Raw genomic sequence first — 17234 nt, 5'->3', positions numbered from 1 at the left:
AATGTGGCAGGGATATTATTAATTTTATAAACTCATTCTAATGCTTATCCCAGGTCCCTAACACATTACACATCAAAGTCCTAATCGGCCATCATTGTGATTGCATTGTATTGTGTGCATGTATTTTTCTGTGCCTAATTCGTAGAGATGGACTGATATACTTTTGTGTATGCTATTCCATGTGGTGTTGATCAGATTTTTGTTAATTATGTTGAGATGTCATTTAATATTGATTTAAATGTTAAATTAATGTGATGCTAACATTCAAATAGATTTTGAGATGGTTTAATGATGAGGGTTGATTTTCTATATTTCAAGATATTAATATTTATGTTAGAATTAAATGGTAATGTGTTTAAATTAATTAAATGCAATTAATTAATATTATGTGATTTTTACCCCAGTTGGGAAATTATGTGCTTTGACTAAATTATATATATATCCTTGTTGTTTCTAGGTGGTTGTAGGTACCGAGTATCGACTCCACCTGGCTCCACAGGTCTAAGCATACACTTCCCTGACAGTGGTTAAATCAAAAACAAGCCAAATAATCATTGAACCTTGCCCATCGTACTTAATTAAGTGCAATTCCCCATGTGAATACAAATAAAGACCTGGATACCGTGTTGATATTGTTCGGATTACCATAAGTCTCTCATGTGGATGACCAATAAAGAGTATTTGCATTTTGGTGTGTTCTACAGATCATCATCAATTTTAATATGGAGTTGGATTTTAATAATTTTATTGGTAATTTATTTGCCTTGGATTTAATTTGTAATGTCCTCTTCTCGGCGGTGATTAGTTCAGTGGTCCATTGGCCTATTCCGGAGACCCGTAGGCTATGTGGAAAGGAGAATTAGGGTTTGCAACTTCTATGGAGGTTTGCTCGAGCTTGTTAGGGTTAGTCAGAAGGGAATTCTTCAGTCCTGCTTGTGGTTTCCTTCTAGGTTTTCCATGAACTCCAGTGTGGCATAACATGCAGTTGACTCTTTGATGAAATGTGAACTTACTATTTTTAGTAAGTTAGGGTTTGGCTATCTGAATGGTGCAGTTTTACTGAGCTTTCCAAGCTCTTTCTCTGGGTGCGAAGATCATGATTTTCAGAGCAGTATTTCATGACTTAATATTTTTAGTAAGTGGCAATATTGACCAATTCTATTTTTAGCAGTTTGGACAAGGTCCTAATTCTGCAGCAATTCAATGGTCTTCATTGCTCAGCTTCATCCTGAATTTTGTTGATAATCAGTATTGGAGTCATAAGTGATTTGATTAAATATTATTTCCTAATCTTAAGGTTTAATATTTAATTATTTTTATTATTTTTATTACTGATTAATGACATTGGGAATTGAGCATAACATGATCTCTCCTAAGTCAGCTAGGTGAATTATTTATGTCATGAAGGGGAACGGCAAAATTGAATAAGGAGATTTTATTTTATTTGACAAAGTTTATGCTATGTCAAAAATCGTGGTCCTTGTTGGCTAGGCGTGGTTTTGACTTGAAGTATGGCGCCATTCTTGGGTCCACTTTGGTTAATGAAATGCAAACTAGAGAGGTGAATTTGGGAGCATTTACATTTGAATTTCAGAGGGAAAAAACTATAAATACAGGTGCTTGGCCTCCCATTTGGCTTATGAAATTGCATCATTATGCTGTCAGTTTGGCGATTGAAATCTGAGCTTCGAAGTGTGGCTTCCTAGCTAAGCCTCAGTTTCGTACTTGGAAGATAGCACCTAGTTGTGTTCCTCTAATTCCAGTGCTGTCAGTGAGTGTTCTGCAGATTGTGGAGAGTTTTGTGTGGGATTGGAGTGTTTTCTGGTTGCTGGTCACGGAGTTGCTGAGACCATATCTTGCTCGTACCTCTTGGCCAGGCGATTCTATCATTCTGCGTATTTGCTCTGTGGATTCCTATGTCCTAGGCCATGGCTTTTGTAAGTTTTCAGCACTAATGTTTGAGTAATCATTTTTATTTTGCAAATCGTACTTCCCAACCTAGGCCTTTAGTCTTGTGTGGGCATTTTGGAAACAAGATGTGGTAAATGGGGTACATGGAGGTCGGTTTTTTTTATTGTAATCGGTCATTCTTGATATATTAGCAGTTTGGGAGTCTTTGGGGATGTTAGGTGTGAGTAGTGAGTGAGTTTTATGCATTTTAGTGTGTCTGGGTGTTGCTGGTTGTGCATTTCAGCTTGCTGTCATAAAATTACAAATTTCCAGAAGTTGGTGTTTGGGTGTGCCTTTCGTAGTGTGAGTAGGTTAGTTGATTCGGGTGTGATTTGGGGTGACTTGGGTGAGTTTGGAGAGAGAATTGAGCATTTCATAGTTTCTTGAAGCTGTTGGTCTGCGTGTTATTGATCCTAGGATTTCATAATTTCATGTTGAAGGATCTTTTGGGAGTTAGTAACTGTTTGAAGATATTTATCAGCATTGAACAGCATTACTTCTCTATTCTATCTCTCTATTTTATATTGTAAGGTTAAGTAGCAATACTACTAACCATTTTTGGATTGTAAGCATTCCCACTGAAAAGTGGAAGAGGCTGGCTTGCCGCCTATAATTTGATATTTGTTGCTCAATCCTCCCACTGAATAAGTGTTAGAGTGATAGCTTTATGTAATGTCCTCCCGCTGAAATATGCGGTAGAGTGATTGAGTTTCAGTTTCTTGTTGTTTCCCTTGGCTGGTTTACCGCCAAGAAATTTAGTTTCTATCCTGTTGGATAAGCAAAAGGGGTTGGCTTGCCGCCCATACATTGTACTTTCAGTTTGTTTATGGTGCTAACGATCCCCGGAACACCGCATGCTCTCACCCTCCCAGATTGGGCCCTCGGTAAACAAAAGGTGGAAGGGTTCCCTGTGATGTCCCCTTCTCAATGATGTGCTTTCAGTGGTCCATTGGCCTATCTCAAAGACCCGTAGGCTATGTGGAATGAAGAATTAGGGTTGCAAACATTGGTGCAGCATGAACTTACTATTTTTAGTAAGTCAGGGGTTGACTGTTTAGATGACGCTATCTTACAAAGTTTTCCATGTTCTGTCACTAGGTGCGAAGATGATGTTTTTCGGAGCTATATTGCTTGACTTACTATTTTTAGTAAGTATCAATTCAAGTGATTCTATTTATAGCAGGGAAGTTCAGAGATTCAGTTCAGTCTAGTGGATGGTTCAGCACTTCAATCCTCAATTCATTTACGTTTTGAGCAGTATTTGTCTTGCAGGATGATTTATTAAATATTAACACTGCATTCTAAGGTTAATATTTAATTATATTATTTTGGACGACTTTGGGAAAAAGAAGTTTATTTTATTTAAGTGATTTTATCAAATTTTCCCAAGTCAAGGGCATAAAGGAAATCGAATTATTTCATGAGCATCACCCAATGTCTTGCTTGCAAATTATTATCCTAGGCAAAACTTCGAACTTGCCTAAGGGAAGGGGATGCCACCCTTGAGGGATTTATTTCATATTTTTCAAATGTATTTGGGCGCCTTTGGGGGGAATTATGGAGTGACATGTAATTTGGAAGTATTTGGGCGCATTTGCATTTGAATTTAGGGAGCAAAAGTTATAAATAAGAGTCTTGGGCTCTCATTTGGATCATCTAAAGAATTTGCATTGTTATGCTACCGAAATGGAGAGCAAAACTGAGCTTCGGAGTTGAGGCTTCCTAGCTAGCACAATTTCGTACTTGCAATATAGTACCTAGCTGGTGGGTGTGATTTAGAGTTGATTTTGGTGTGAGGATTTTCAGTTTTAGAGTTTGGGTGAGTTTTCTATGTTGTTGGTTTGGAGTGGCTGAAGCAGATTTCTGATTATAACTCTCTACCTGAGTATCCGTTTCTTCTGAGTAGAGGCTCGTCGGAATCGCCTCGGAGAGGTGATCTTTCCTCTGGAAGGGCGTTGGGTTTGGTGATGATATGATTTTTTAAGAGAAAACCGAAATTTGCAGCTGGTCGTACCTTTCCTGTAGTGCCTTGGTTTGCGTGCCTTTTGCCTGTGGTGATTTGGGTGCTGGTTTGAGCTCCAAGTTGATTCACCTTGGTCATAACAGTTGTTCGCCTGAGTTCGTGAGCATTTTGGAGTTGATTCAGAAGAGTTATGTGCATTTCCATGTTGCTGGCCCACTTCTGGAGATGCTGGTATTTATATCAGAATTGTTGTTTTTATGTTTTAGCCTGAAATCAGTTTTGGTCTATGATTGAATATTGTAGTACTTCATTGTAATCATCTTGTATCATTGGTTAGTAGTACTAACCTTGTTGGTTGGTAGTACTAACCTTGTTGGTTGAAAATTTTGTACACTTGGGGAAATATACAAAATTGTGGTTTCAACCACAACGTGTGAGTAAAACTCTCCTAATTAAGGGAAGGCCCCCCATATCTAACTACAACTTTGAAAATAAAATAGGATAGGACAGCAATCTTTCTTCTTCCTTCAAGAAAGACAATATCCTTTTCTCTTCATAGAAAAGGATAGCGATTTGATATAAACAGCAGTAACCACTTTCAAAATGAAATGAGAGAAAGGAAATAAAGTTTCCTGAAAGCACAAAGACTTCCGTCACTTCCTTCGAGACGGGACAACAATACCAAGCTCAAAGACTTGATTATATGAAGTCCTATCTACCCTTTTCTATAATCATGCTATAAAGAACAAATTATAACAGCTCAAAGACTAAAATATCTTATTCTTTTCTACTTAAAAGAATGGGAAGTAGTATAAGCTCAAAGACTTACAGCTATTTCTCACAAAATCTACTCCTAAATTCTCCTAAGAACAAGTGAAAGCACAAATACTTGCAACTTTTCTCAACAAAATATTTGTTTTAATCTATATTATCCTCAACTACTTGCAGCACATAGACTGCAAATCAGATGTGATTAAGTTCTTTAAGGAACACTTGCAAGAAAGCTAATATAGAACACAAACTCAAGTATGTAGCACAAAGACTCAAAGCTTGAGCAATTTTCTTCTATTCGTTTCAATTCTTGAATTTACACATGAAAGCTCAAAGACTTCTTTGCTATAAATTTGGCAAAGTTTTTGCTTGCTTTCCAAAAGATAAAAATTACAATAGACCCCTCAAGTATTTATAGAAGAGGAGCCTTGAAAAAAAGGTGGGAGGATCCTAACTAACTTGAGAGATTCTCTCAAACACCAACACTTATTCAATAACTAACTAAGACTTCAATAACTAACTAAGACTTATTCCAACTACAGTCCTAATTGAACACAACTTGTAGTTGTCTTACATGTAATTACAAAAGTGCAAGTAATGAATTAACTTGCATTTTACAAAAATACTTTTACATGTAACTTGTCGAAAGGAAAACTACAACTAAAGATTACAAAAGTGGAAAAATACAACTAAGTGTTGAAAAACACTTAAGTTGCAGCATGTGAAGACACGAATCCTTTAAACTTCTGGATGATCATTTGTAGTTCCTCAGGATCCAGTTCATGGGTGTTTTTGGAAACAACCATGGTCTTCACGATAGTATCATGACACCAAAGGAGCGCAGAGCTGTTTTTATCCAGGATGGACTAGATTTCATGCAAAAAGACTTGGTGTTTCATCAACATTTGAATTGAAGCGGCCGAGAATTGTTCGCTCCTCCATTCATTATGAATCCTCATCTGTAAATCAGCAAGAACTTCTTCTTCTGGAATCAGCTCTCCATCCTCACTTAATATGTTGCAAGAGGCCCTTTCACAATGTGAGACAATATCTCGGAAAACATCACCCCGAAATCTCTTTGCATTACCGATCTCCTCAATGAGGGATTTAAGAACAAGGGCCTTGTTTTCCAGGAGCTCTTCAAATTCCAAGTACATGACCCTAGAACAGATGATGGCATGCTCCTATAAAACACTCAGCTGTTGTTGGGGCATGGTACGTCAGATTGTCAAACTTTCTTCAACACTTTCCAGATTCTTTTTGAAAGTATCAGAAGTCTAATCCAGTTTCTCCTCAATGGTTTCTAACTTGGACATCATCTGAAAAATGTCTTTCATTACCTGTGCACATAGATCATGAAGCTAATCAACCTAGGAATCCAATGCTTTTACCTTCTGAGCAGCCCTTTCCACTCCACAAATTGATTCTTGGAAACCAAAAGAACCTATGGAGTTACTCCCTTCAGCAGCAAGTTTTGTGATTTTATGAACGGCTGCCATAAGTTGTCGGTTTTCCTCTTCTAGCTTGTCTTTCTTTGCTAGAAGTTCATCACACCTTTGTACCAACTTACCTACAAAAAATTGAGCATCATGTTTAATGACCTCATGCGTTTGTTTGCCCAATTCTATCCTTGTAACCTTATAATTAGCAGCTGACATTTCTTCAAGTGGCTTATCTGCAATGGGTTCTAAAATTTCAGCTACCTTCATCTTGTTACTGTCAACGGTTACTTTGGAGATAGTCTTGGCCTTCTTAGCAACCTTGGATTTGGATTGTTTTAGTTGTTGATAATCAAAGGCATCAAGTGAGATTTCCTGCTTCTTCCTTTTTGGAGTAAAAGAGCTAAGCCATGGGGGTAAAGTCATCAACTCCCCTTCAGCAGCAGCTGTAGGCAAAGGAGAAGCAGTTTCTGTTTGAATCACCTTGGTCATCCTGGGAGGAATATTTGTTCGGACAGTGACCACGGTTTGCTCAGTTACTAATGGGCATGTAGATTGCCTGATAAACTCTTCAAAATCAGAAGTGGAAGTATCAATTTCTGACAATTGGATGCAAGTAGGAATATCCTCAGGAACTTCCAACACACTCTTTTGTTGATGATCAGGAGGTGGCTCGTATGCTGAAATGGGAATAGCATTCTGAGGAGATTCATCCACAAGCAAATCAGGAGGAGAAAGAGGCGTCTCAATGGAAACTGGAGGAATGATCTCATGAGGCGAGTCAAAAACTGGAAACTTAGAAGCATCATCAGATTGCTGCCCTTCTTCTGGATTATCTAGATCAACCACCTGAACATGAAATCGTGATTTTTCTTTCCCACGAACTGTCGTCTCCTTAGGAAGAAGCACTACAGCCCTACTAACTCGCAACTTGATCCTTGTGCCGGAAGATGATGCACCTTCCTTGTTGTCAACCTGAATCTCAGACTTACGTCCAAGAGGCCCCGTAGAATCATCTTCTTTTCCAACTTTGATTTTTATGAGTCTAACAACATTACTTTTCAGCCAAGTGTTGGTGTTAGCCAAGATAGGCTGAAATCTCTCAAGAATGGATACACACTCTTTGTGTGACCATTGAATCAAAGGAAGTGGAGCTTCCTCAACCCTTCGTGAAATATACTCAGGATCAAGTGCGTGCCCATCGTCAATCATCTCTTGTGGGATGTCTACCAAGTTCAAATCAACAATTTGCTCAACAATGAGCCTGCAGTAATCCATCTTCAGAACTTCGGCCTCTGTGCGGAGATCTATCCAGATATCCTCAATGCGATGCATGTGCACAAAAGATTTTTTGATCTTCTCCTTCATACCCCTATAATCAAAATCAGCTCTAGGTTTAAACCTTTTGAGTTTAATTTCCTGCATTTCAATCTCCATGGCCTTAGCTTTTATGGATGTGACAAGAGAATACCGGCCAATTTTTAATGGGTTTGTTGTAGAGATCCCCATTCCAACCTTGTGTTTAGTAGACTGAAAAGTGTGGACAGCCATGATCTGTCTTTCCAACTCCATAAGAATGATCCTATCAGTTGGGTATCTAGGAAGCATATATGGCTGACCACTATAGCATCCGATTCTCATATAGGTAAAGGTGGGGAACTATAGAAACAAGCATCCATACTCGCTCACCCTTTCCCATGCCTCATTTGATACCCTTTTGTTCCTCAGAGTTCTGTCAAACTGACACATGAAGTAACCGAAGAATGCATCTTGGACTGTTCTGAAATGTAGTTTGCTAGGTCTCAAAGGCAATTGATTATAGTATTCCCAAACTGGTATAAGTGAGCGATCACCCTTGGTAGAAAGACCTGGAAAGTGTCTAAGTGATGCTACCAAGTATACCAAATATGAGTTCATGTAAAAAGTCATGGTGGAAGGGACTGCTGCAAGTTGTTCGCACAAGGCATCACTGATGACTTCTCCCCATGATATATGATGTGATTGCCTTATGAACATGATGAACTGGTACATTCAGGGCTCAAAGACATTAGAATGCTCAAGGCCCATTATCCTGCTGAGAAGGGTTATGGTGTCTCCTATCTCCCATTTGAAATCACAGCAGTACAACTTAGCCCACCTTGAGAAGGAGGCTCGTGGCTCGTGGATCCACCTGTTGATATGTCGCTTACAATCTTTTTTTCTCTTCACATAATAATCAGCTGCACTTTCTTTGGAGATTTCCATGTAAACAAGTGCAGGAGGTATTCTGAAGACCTTCTCGATTGTATCTGCACCAAGATGGATTATTGCTTCACCATTATCATTTTTTATGACTCTTGTCTCTTTGTCAAAATGATGGGCGCAAGCGAGAACAAATTCAGGTTCTAGGGCAGCCACCGAGAAGGAAGATGCATGATGGATATGGCTGTCCAACAGCCGCTGCATGTTGTTATCTTGTGGATCTTCCACCCTCTTGACAAACTCTGACATATCCACGTGTCCAATTTATGTGTCTCTGATACGATCCAAAGGGGAAGAAACTTGGGAAGGTGCAACCTCGTTCTGATACTTGTCATATTTGTACTTCATATTTTTTGGAACTGGAGATGATGGCAAATCTGACATTGATTGGAAACCTGGAATACTATGATGAAGACTTAAAAGTTTTAAGGCAACATCATAGTCAGCTGCAAATAACATTCTTCCTTCTTCAAATGGGAAAAACTTTGATTCTTGAACTTCACGATTTTGTGAGAGGAAGAGGGGAAATATATAGAAATGGGAAAATCTTGACTTTGACCAATTTCGGATCTTGGGGAAATTTTTGCAAATATACAAGTTGGAAAGAAAATACATGCAATCAGATTTTTAAAACCCGAATGCAAGTACACTTGTAAATTTGTAAATGGAGAAATGGATGGAAAATGAGAATTTGCCTTGCAAAAAATTACGGAAATGGAAAGTACGGATATGGGAAACATGAATGGATAGAAATGGAAAAATCTGGGAATGTCATTTTCATGAAAATGGGAAGAACTTTTCAACATGTAATCCGGTTTTTAAAACCCGATTTTGAAAGGGGGGGTATTTCACATCTTTTCAACTTGGAATTTCAACCATAAATGGTTAAATTCTTTAACCATAAGGGAAGAACAAAAATTTTCAGCCAACTTGTAATCGGGATTTAAAATCCCGAATACAAGTAAAGAGGGAAAAAGGGGAAGAACAATGCAATTCAAAAATTGCATACCAAGGGGAAAATCTCTCTCACAAAACCAATGTTTGGGGGAAGAACAACATATTTACAAAAAACAACTAGAAAAGAAAACTAAGAAAACAAGAAAAAAATAAATGAAACAAGAAAGAAAGGAAAAACATACCTTGCACAAAACTGAAAATGTTTCTCCAAAAGATGATCAATCTTTGTGTTGAAGAAGACAATCCAATAAATAGAGACAATCCGCAATGCTAAACCCTCATCACGTTTTTACAAAAATGCCATAAACTGAAAAATGTGGCAGCAAATCCAAATTTGGAGGGCCAAAATGCCAAAGAGGGAACACGCCAAAGGGATCTAAAGCAAAACGCCTAAGGAGGGGATGGAAACATGGCATCAAAACCTCCCAAAACACAGCCAAGATAGGGTCACGTGGTAAAAACGTGGCATCAAAACCTTCTTAAATGGCCCATTGAATGACTGAAAACCTCTTCCAAACTCAACGCCTAGGTAAGAGAGGTAAAAACGATTTAGGACTTTGCTGTTTTGCAAAGAAAATATCCTCCAAAATGCGGATTCAAAGGACCACGTGGTAAACCGTTTCTAGCACAGAATGAGGGTAAATCATCACCAAACAGCAGCAACGTGTTCTTCAATCCACAGAAATCGCCTTGCTATAAAATCGCCTCCTTACTCCTTGGATTTCTCCACAAAAAATTAGGAAGAACTCGTGGAAAAATTGACCAAGGGGAAGAAAATCGGGTTTTTTGGAAGAAAATACAAGTTTTAATTCATGTATTCACATCTCATAGAGGAAATCGGGTTTAATTTTCCATATAACAAGTTTTCATTGTCACGTTTCCCTCAACAAAGCAAAATCGGGTTTTTGAAGACAAAGTGCAAGTTTTAAATTGTCACTTTTTCATTTACAAGGTAAAATCGGGATTTTTTGAGAGAGATGCAAGTTTAAAATCACTTGTAAAGGGGAAATAAAATCCCTATAACAAGTTATAATTTACTTGCACACATGTAATAGGAGTTTAAAATCCCTATAACATGTAAAAACCATTAAAGTAGGGGTTTTTGGAAAGAACTACAAGTTTACTTGTAACTTAACCAAAAATTCCCTATTTTAACGGAAAAAGCCAAAAAAAACAATAAAAGCAATAAAGGTGAAATTTAAAACAAATTACAAGTTTTCATTTTTTAATAAAGTGCACATGTAATAAGTTAAAAATTTCCCTACAAAGATCAAAACAATGGAAATCATTAAAACTTGCAGTTCAAAGAAAATTCTCCACCTGCAGTCAGGGAGAAAAAACTCGAAATTGAAGGATAACATAGCAAACGAATCAAGAATGCGACAAAATTTGAAACGTAGTTCGAGGATGGACTGAGGATTAAGCCAGTACAAGGATTAGTCGAAATTCTGCCTCGGGAAGCATGCCATAGAGTAAAAATTTTATGTAATGGTCCTTCATTTTTTAAAACAACAAAAATGAGGACAACAAACCTCATATTGAACTTGAAGTGCTCATTGTAATCTCCAGTGCATAAGTGGAAGAGGCTGGTTGGGCCACCTTAGTGTTTGTAATTTCTTTGTGCTTTTGTCCTCCCACTGAATAAGTGGTTGAGTGATATTGTCCTCCCGCTGAAATATGCGGTTGAGTGATAGTTTTTATGCATAAGTCCTCCCGCTGCATAAGCGGTAGAGTGATTTGGTTTTGGTTATGCTTTGTTCCCTTGGCTGGTTTACCGCCAAGTTCTTGTTCTTCATCCCACTGAAAAGTGGAAGGGGCTGGCTTGCCACCCAACATTGTACTTACTTTATAATTTCCAACAGATCAATGAGCTAATGTACCCCTTATCACTGTATGCTCTCACCTTCTCACATTGGGCACTTGGTGATCAGAAAGTGGAAGGGTTACAATTTCAGCAAGCATTGAGTTTACATTTTCTAACCTTAACAGGGTACGTGTTTGTTTGTAATTCTTATTGTGCTAAAAACCAAAAAACATTATCCGGGATATTACATTCCCTTTCAGTTGTTTGGATTGTTTCTCTAACCTTAACGGGTTATGGTGTTTGCTTTGTAATGCTTATTGCTAAAAACAAAAACAAAAAATTAAGGAGAATATTACATAATTGGGCCTTATGGGTATTCATTTTAATTGGCATTTGACCAATTGGACGTATGGGTGAATTTTGGGGTTAAATTTAGACTTTTGGGAAATTTTAATTTTAATTATTAATTTATTTAATTTTGATGACTTTTGGTGATTAAATGGTTATTTAATGTTTTGGGAATATTTTAATGGGGCTTATTTACGTTCTTTTTATTACACATTTCATTTGGTCAAGTTTATGAATGTGGCAATTAAAGTTTTATTTATTTTATTTTATTTTCTAAAACTCAATTTGGTTTTATATGGGAAAAGTGTTGATTCTTATTCTTAGACTTTTGGGGGGGGATTTTGAACTCTCAAAAACCCTCCCTACACTTGATTTTTAAATCAGAGATTTGAGGGGGATTTCTTGAGAGAGATTTTGTGGGTATTGCTTCATTGCGATAGGAATGGGACCAACTTATTGCTGCTCTTTGAATTTGAAGGACTTCGTGGAGTTTTCAAAGTTTTCTTCTTTCCAGATTTTGGGCAAAGTGGAGGTAAGAACCTCATTACTTTCTCTATGCTTTATCTTTTCAATTTTGGTTGGTTGCAAATGGATCATTGGATGATTTAAAATATTTTTCCCTTCGAAAGCAATGCATTTCATTGAGTAAAATTGAGAAAACTCCATTTTTAAGTCGTTACCATGCCAAAATTTTAGTAGAATGCATAATTTGTGTAGGTGAGTGTGAAAGTGTGATGTTTGGTGGATTTAGACCAAAAGGGTGTCTTTAGAATTTTGAAGTTTCGACTTTGAAATTTTAGTATTCGTAAAGGTCCTTTAATGGCAGGTTTTACTATTCATTGGTTTTTGGGGATTTTTGAGATATGTTTTAAAAGTCAAATTTTATGATTTTGATGTGAAATTATTTTGCGGAAGGATGGAAAATGTATATGAAATTCGATTTGGATATGTTTTCACGTTGATTTAATCAATTGATTAATTGTGCATATTATGTGAAGTCGGCTCAATTTCATAGAAGTTTATGAATTGGAAAGTTGCAATTTATTAGATTTTCAAATTGATTTTGGTTTTATTGAACCTAGAGTAGTGTTGTGACCATTTCACACATCGCCCCATCGCAAATGGGGACCCCCTCTTTTTGCTCGTTTTTCCCTCGTTTTTTGCCTTCGTTTTTAGGATTTTGTTAGTTGGTTAATCGTCTGGATTTGGGGTCAAGCCTAGGGTTTTTATTTTTGTCTTTTCAGGCCAAAATCCAGTCGTTTTTGAGAGCTTTTGAGCTTCCTTTTCTAGGATGCAAATTTTGAATGCAATGAATTCGCCAGAATGGTCTAATTTTCAATTGGAATGTTGATGCAGAGCTTAAATTTGTCTAAGTGTTGACAGTCAAGTGTGAATTTTTGTCCGATTGAATATTTTGACCAAATTTTGACTTTTTTTGATTTTGATCCTGGGCATTGGAATTGATTTGTTTTCGCCTTGTGAAGTGTTAAAATGTGAAAAATCATGTTATTTTGGCCTGTAGGAGCAAAATCGCTCCTGTCCCTCAGGGAAGGACGGGAGCTCGTTTTCAAATATCTCACTATTCCTGCAGAGTCAAGACGAATTTCAAATTGGAAGTGATGGAGAACGACAAGATCTTTCCATTGAATATAAATTGAAGATTTTCATGAGCACAGAAATGCCTCCAGGAAGAAAATCGCTGCTGTCCCTCAGTGAAGGACCGGAGCTACAAATCAAATTTTGCCTTGTCCTTGCGAGATTTCGACGATTTGATGATTTGAGGACGTCCAGAGGGAGATGCTTTACCAAATGAATATAATTTGAGATGCAAAAACAAAGGAGAATGGTCCAGAATGCAAAGTTCGCTCCTGTCCCTCTCCAAGGGACCAGGGCGAAGTACCTTATAGCTCCCGTCCCTCTCCCAGGGACCAGAGCGATATCCTTCATTAGGCAAAACCCAGGCAAAAACCAAGGCAAGTTTACGTTCAAAAGCAAGAGGAAGCATGAGATGAACTCATTGAATACAAATTGAAGATTTTAAAACGTCCACAGGGGTCCCAAAAGGCCTAGTTCGCTCCTGTCCCTCAGGAAGGGACCAGAGCGATTTTTGTTATAATTGATTTTCTGGCCAAGTTACAAGCAATGTTAAGGCATGGACGAATGGAGTAGAGCATGACGAGTCCGGTGAATATAAATTTAGAACCTGACAAAGTGAAATAAGAGCCACAAAAGGAGGATCGCTCCTGTCCCCCTCCAAGGGACCAGGGCGATATAGTGAATATATTGCTTTTCCTCCAAGTTCAAAACCGATCTAAGTCAAGACAAGGTGGCAAAGGACATTTCAAGGCGTCTTCATCAAGCACAAGCACTTAAAGGCCATCACAATGAAGAGATTTGCATTCTAAGACCCAGATCGCTCCTGTCCCTCAGGAAGGGACCAGAGCGATATCTCTATAATGGCATAAATTTCAAAAGACAAACAAGTTTTGAGCAACCAAGGGGGTCGAAAGGACATCATTTCACGTAATGAAGATAATTGCGAGTTGGTAAAAACAAGAACAAGCACATAATGATGAACTTCGCTCCTGTCCCTCAGGAAGGGACCAGGGCGATGTTGGATATATTGGCCATTTTATGCAAGATTTACGAAAGATCAAGGGTTCGCAACGTCTTAGAGGGTCCATGGATAGATAGAAAGGTGATGCATGAAGATTTCAAACGTAAAATAATCACCAAAATGAACATATGGACCATATCGCTCCTGTCCCTCTCCAAGGGACCAGGGCGATTTGCTTTGGATTCCTCGTTTTGTTCCAAGTGCGTGCTAAGTTAAAGATTCACAAGGTTATGCAAGGTCCATGGCATCGTTTGAAGATAACATGCAAGAGTTTTGAACGTCCAAACGTTGCTAGTCAGGCTAAAAGACTCACATCGCTCCTGTCCTTTGGACAAGGACCAGGGCGATCTCATCAAAGGCACTTATGTTCCTTCAAGATCAAAGCTAGGCGAGGATAAGCAAGGCAAGGGACGGCGTTTGGAAGACATCACAACAAGGATCGAAGTTAGAAGTTGCCAAGGTCAAGGAGAAAACATGGATCGCTCCTGTCCCTCTCCAAGGGACAAGGGCGATGATCCCTTTAAACGTCCAAACACGTCATGAAAACAAATGGAACAAGCGCAAAAGGAACGAGCAAGGATGTTATTCACTCTACAATGAAGGATCGAAGATCAAAAATGCGAGGTCTACGTGAAAACATGGAGATCGCTCCTGTCCTTTGGACAAGGACCAGGGCGATGAACACCCAAAGGCACTTAAGAGCACATGCAAGATGATTTAATTCGGAGGACCCATTTAAATGATCGATATTGAACGTGGAGATGAAGGAGTTGAACGTAAAAAATGCAAAAATCACGACCAAATCATGGATCGCTCCTGTCCCTCTCCAAGGGACCAGGGCGATGACGTACGTCCCTTTCATTTTCATAATTTTGGCGCCAAATAGACAATTTGAATTTCCCTTAAAATGCTAAGTTCGATAAAATTGAAAATCCATTTAATTAGCATTTAATATGGCGTTAAACATTTATTAATTATTTTGCCTTTATTTAAAAATCAAAATTTATAAATTAAAACGAAAGGCATTTAATAATTAATTAATTAATTAATAAAAATCGCATGGAGCGCTCATTTAAGGGAGGTCGGCTTTTTTGTTTTATTTAAAATCATTTAAAATCATTTAAAAAATTGTTTTATATTCTCAAGTCGGCCTAAGGGATGAATGCAATGCAAGCGCTATATATGGAGGGTGAGAACTATTATTGTCATATCATTATTTTTATCCTTCATGCGAAATAAGGAGAAGCGAAGATAGTGCGAAGTATTTCATGTGTGGTGCGAATTCAAACCAAAGGTGGCGCTAGTCTACCAAAGGGTGGTGCGATATTTGAAGACTTCATTGGAGCGAATTTGCCAAGGATTGAAGACTACGTCAAAGGCGAAATTGAAGATCTATTTTGAGCGAATTTGATAAGATTTGAAGACCACGCCAAAGGTGAGCTTGAAGATCACGTTGAAGACAAAGGTGGCGAAATTGATGTCTTGAGGAGACAACTTTGAAGATTATTTATACATCAATTTTGCCTAGGCGAATTTTGTCTTTTTGCATTCTAGAGTTAGCTCTCTATTGAGGTATGGCGATTTGTTTTTTATTGCTTTATTTGTTGATCGTCATATTTTAAGTTTTGAAGTTTTGAATTTTGAATCTCTTTGCTCAATCTTTCGTTTTTAGGAAATGATAACTCTAAAGACTTATCATGAGGTTTCCTAAGAACTTTATCTCTCTAATCAACGTTATTCATTGCAAAATATAGTTCTTATAATGAAATGTTGTGTAGGTATGGCGACCCCGAAGGCGGGAGCATCCACCAGCCGCTCAGCTCTCATGAAAGAAGATCAGAAGACCGAAGAAGTGGAGACCAAGATCGTGTCGAAGTGGAGCAACATTGGAGATACAAACTTGGGGAACTTTAGCACGAAGAAGTTTCGAGAGGTCCCTTACATTGGCAAGCCATCACCTGTCGCCCGGAGAATAATAGAGAGTGGCATCATTAAGGCGGCCGGTTTTCCTCCAGCTATTCAGTGCCACGAGTTGATGATCGAGTGTGCCCGTCACTACAATCCACAGTCCAGGACAATTGTGTCCAATGAGGGAATCACTTTAGCATACCTTTCAGAGGAAGCTATAAGTGAAGCTTTCCATCTTCCAGAGCACAGGGACATGATATATAAGAGCATTGAAGGAGCCAGATCAGTGTACGATGATGATCCAGATGCTTGCCTAAGCATAATCAACAAGAACTGGCTACTCAAGAGTCGTCCCCGTCTAAGCAAGGTACCGAACACACCGCACCGGATTGATTTCCAGGAGGAGTACAGAGATTTGATTACCATGCTCAACCGAGTTACAGGAGCACCTCATGCCTTCTATTTTGAGAAGTGGATGTTTTACTTCATCCAGGTGATTGTTCAAGGAAAGGGTACGATACATTGGGCTAGGATGATTAGCCATTGCTTAGACGTACAGTTGAGGAGACTCAGGGCTACTAAGTCCTTCCACATGAGTTCATACGTCATTTATGCTTTGATCAGGAGTGTTGAGTACGCAGGACTACCTCACAGAGGAATGATTGGAAGAGGACCCGGCGAGGTCAGAGCTTGTGAATCCTATGCCTACTTGCATCATCCGCCAGGGAAAAACTACAAGTTAGTTAATGATACTTTCACGATGAACATCACAAGGACGTTGCAAGGAGGGATTCACAACAGATTATCTCAGGATGCCCAGGAATTCATCAAGAGGTACGGTGCTTGGTTCATTCAGTTTCCCAAGTTCACTTACATTAGAGTGCATGGATGTCCTTTACCCCCATACATGTTGCCGAGGTACCCGACAGACAGAATTGTGTTACTTGAAGTAACAAGGCAGTTGGCAGCATATGTGAAGGCATTCAGACACAGACATCAGAATGGAGTTCAGGTACCTATTATTTTGGGTAATTCAGTTGAGGTATGTCCTAATGTCTTAGCCATGGATGACGCAGAGAAGGAGTTAGCCTTGTATTCTTTTTCATCTTTTGCTTGGAGAAATAGTTTTGATCCACATGGACATTTAGAGGAGACAGTCGGCAGAAGATTTAAACATGAGCACCAAATTGAAGATTTTATGATGAACCTCCTAGATGATCTCGAAGTGAAACGAAA

General features: G+C 38.5%; 1 protein-coding gene across 1 annotated transcript in view; it reads right to left on the bottom strand.

Moving 5' to 3' along the window:
* LOC131061662 (uncharacterized) overlaps positions 1–17234 on the bottom strand; it is a 265563-nt gene that overhangs the window by 115702 nt on the left and 132627 nt on the right. The window lies entirely within an intron of this gene.

Source organism: Cryptomeria japonica, chromosome 7 (assembly GCF_030272615.1).
Source record: "Cryptomeria japonica chromosome 7, Sugi_1.0, whole genome shotgun sequence".
Lineage (NCBI taxonomy): Eukaryota > Viridiplantae > Streptophyta > Pinopsida > Cupressales > Cupressaceae > Cryptomeria > Cryptomeria japonica.
The sequence above is the reverse complement of the archived record's forward strand: the minus strand, read 5'-3'. Positions and strand labels throughout refer to the sequence as shown.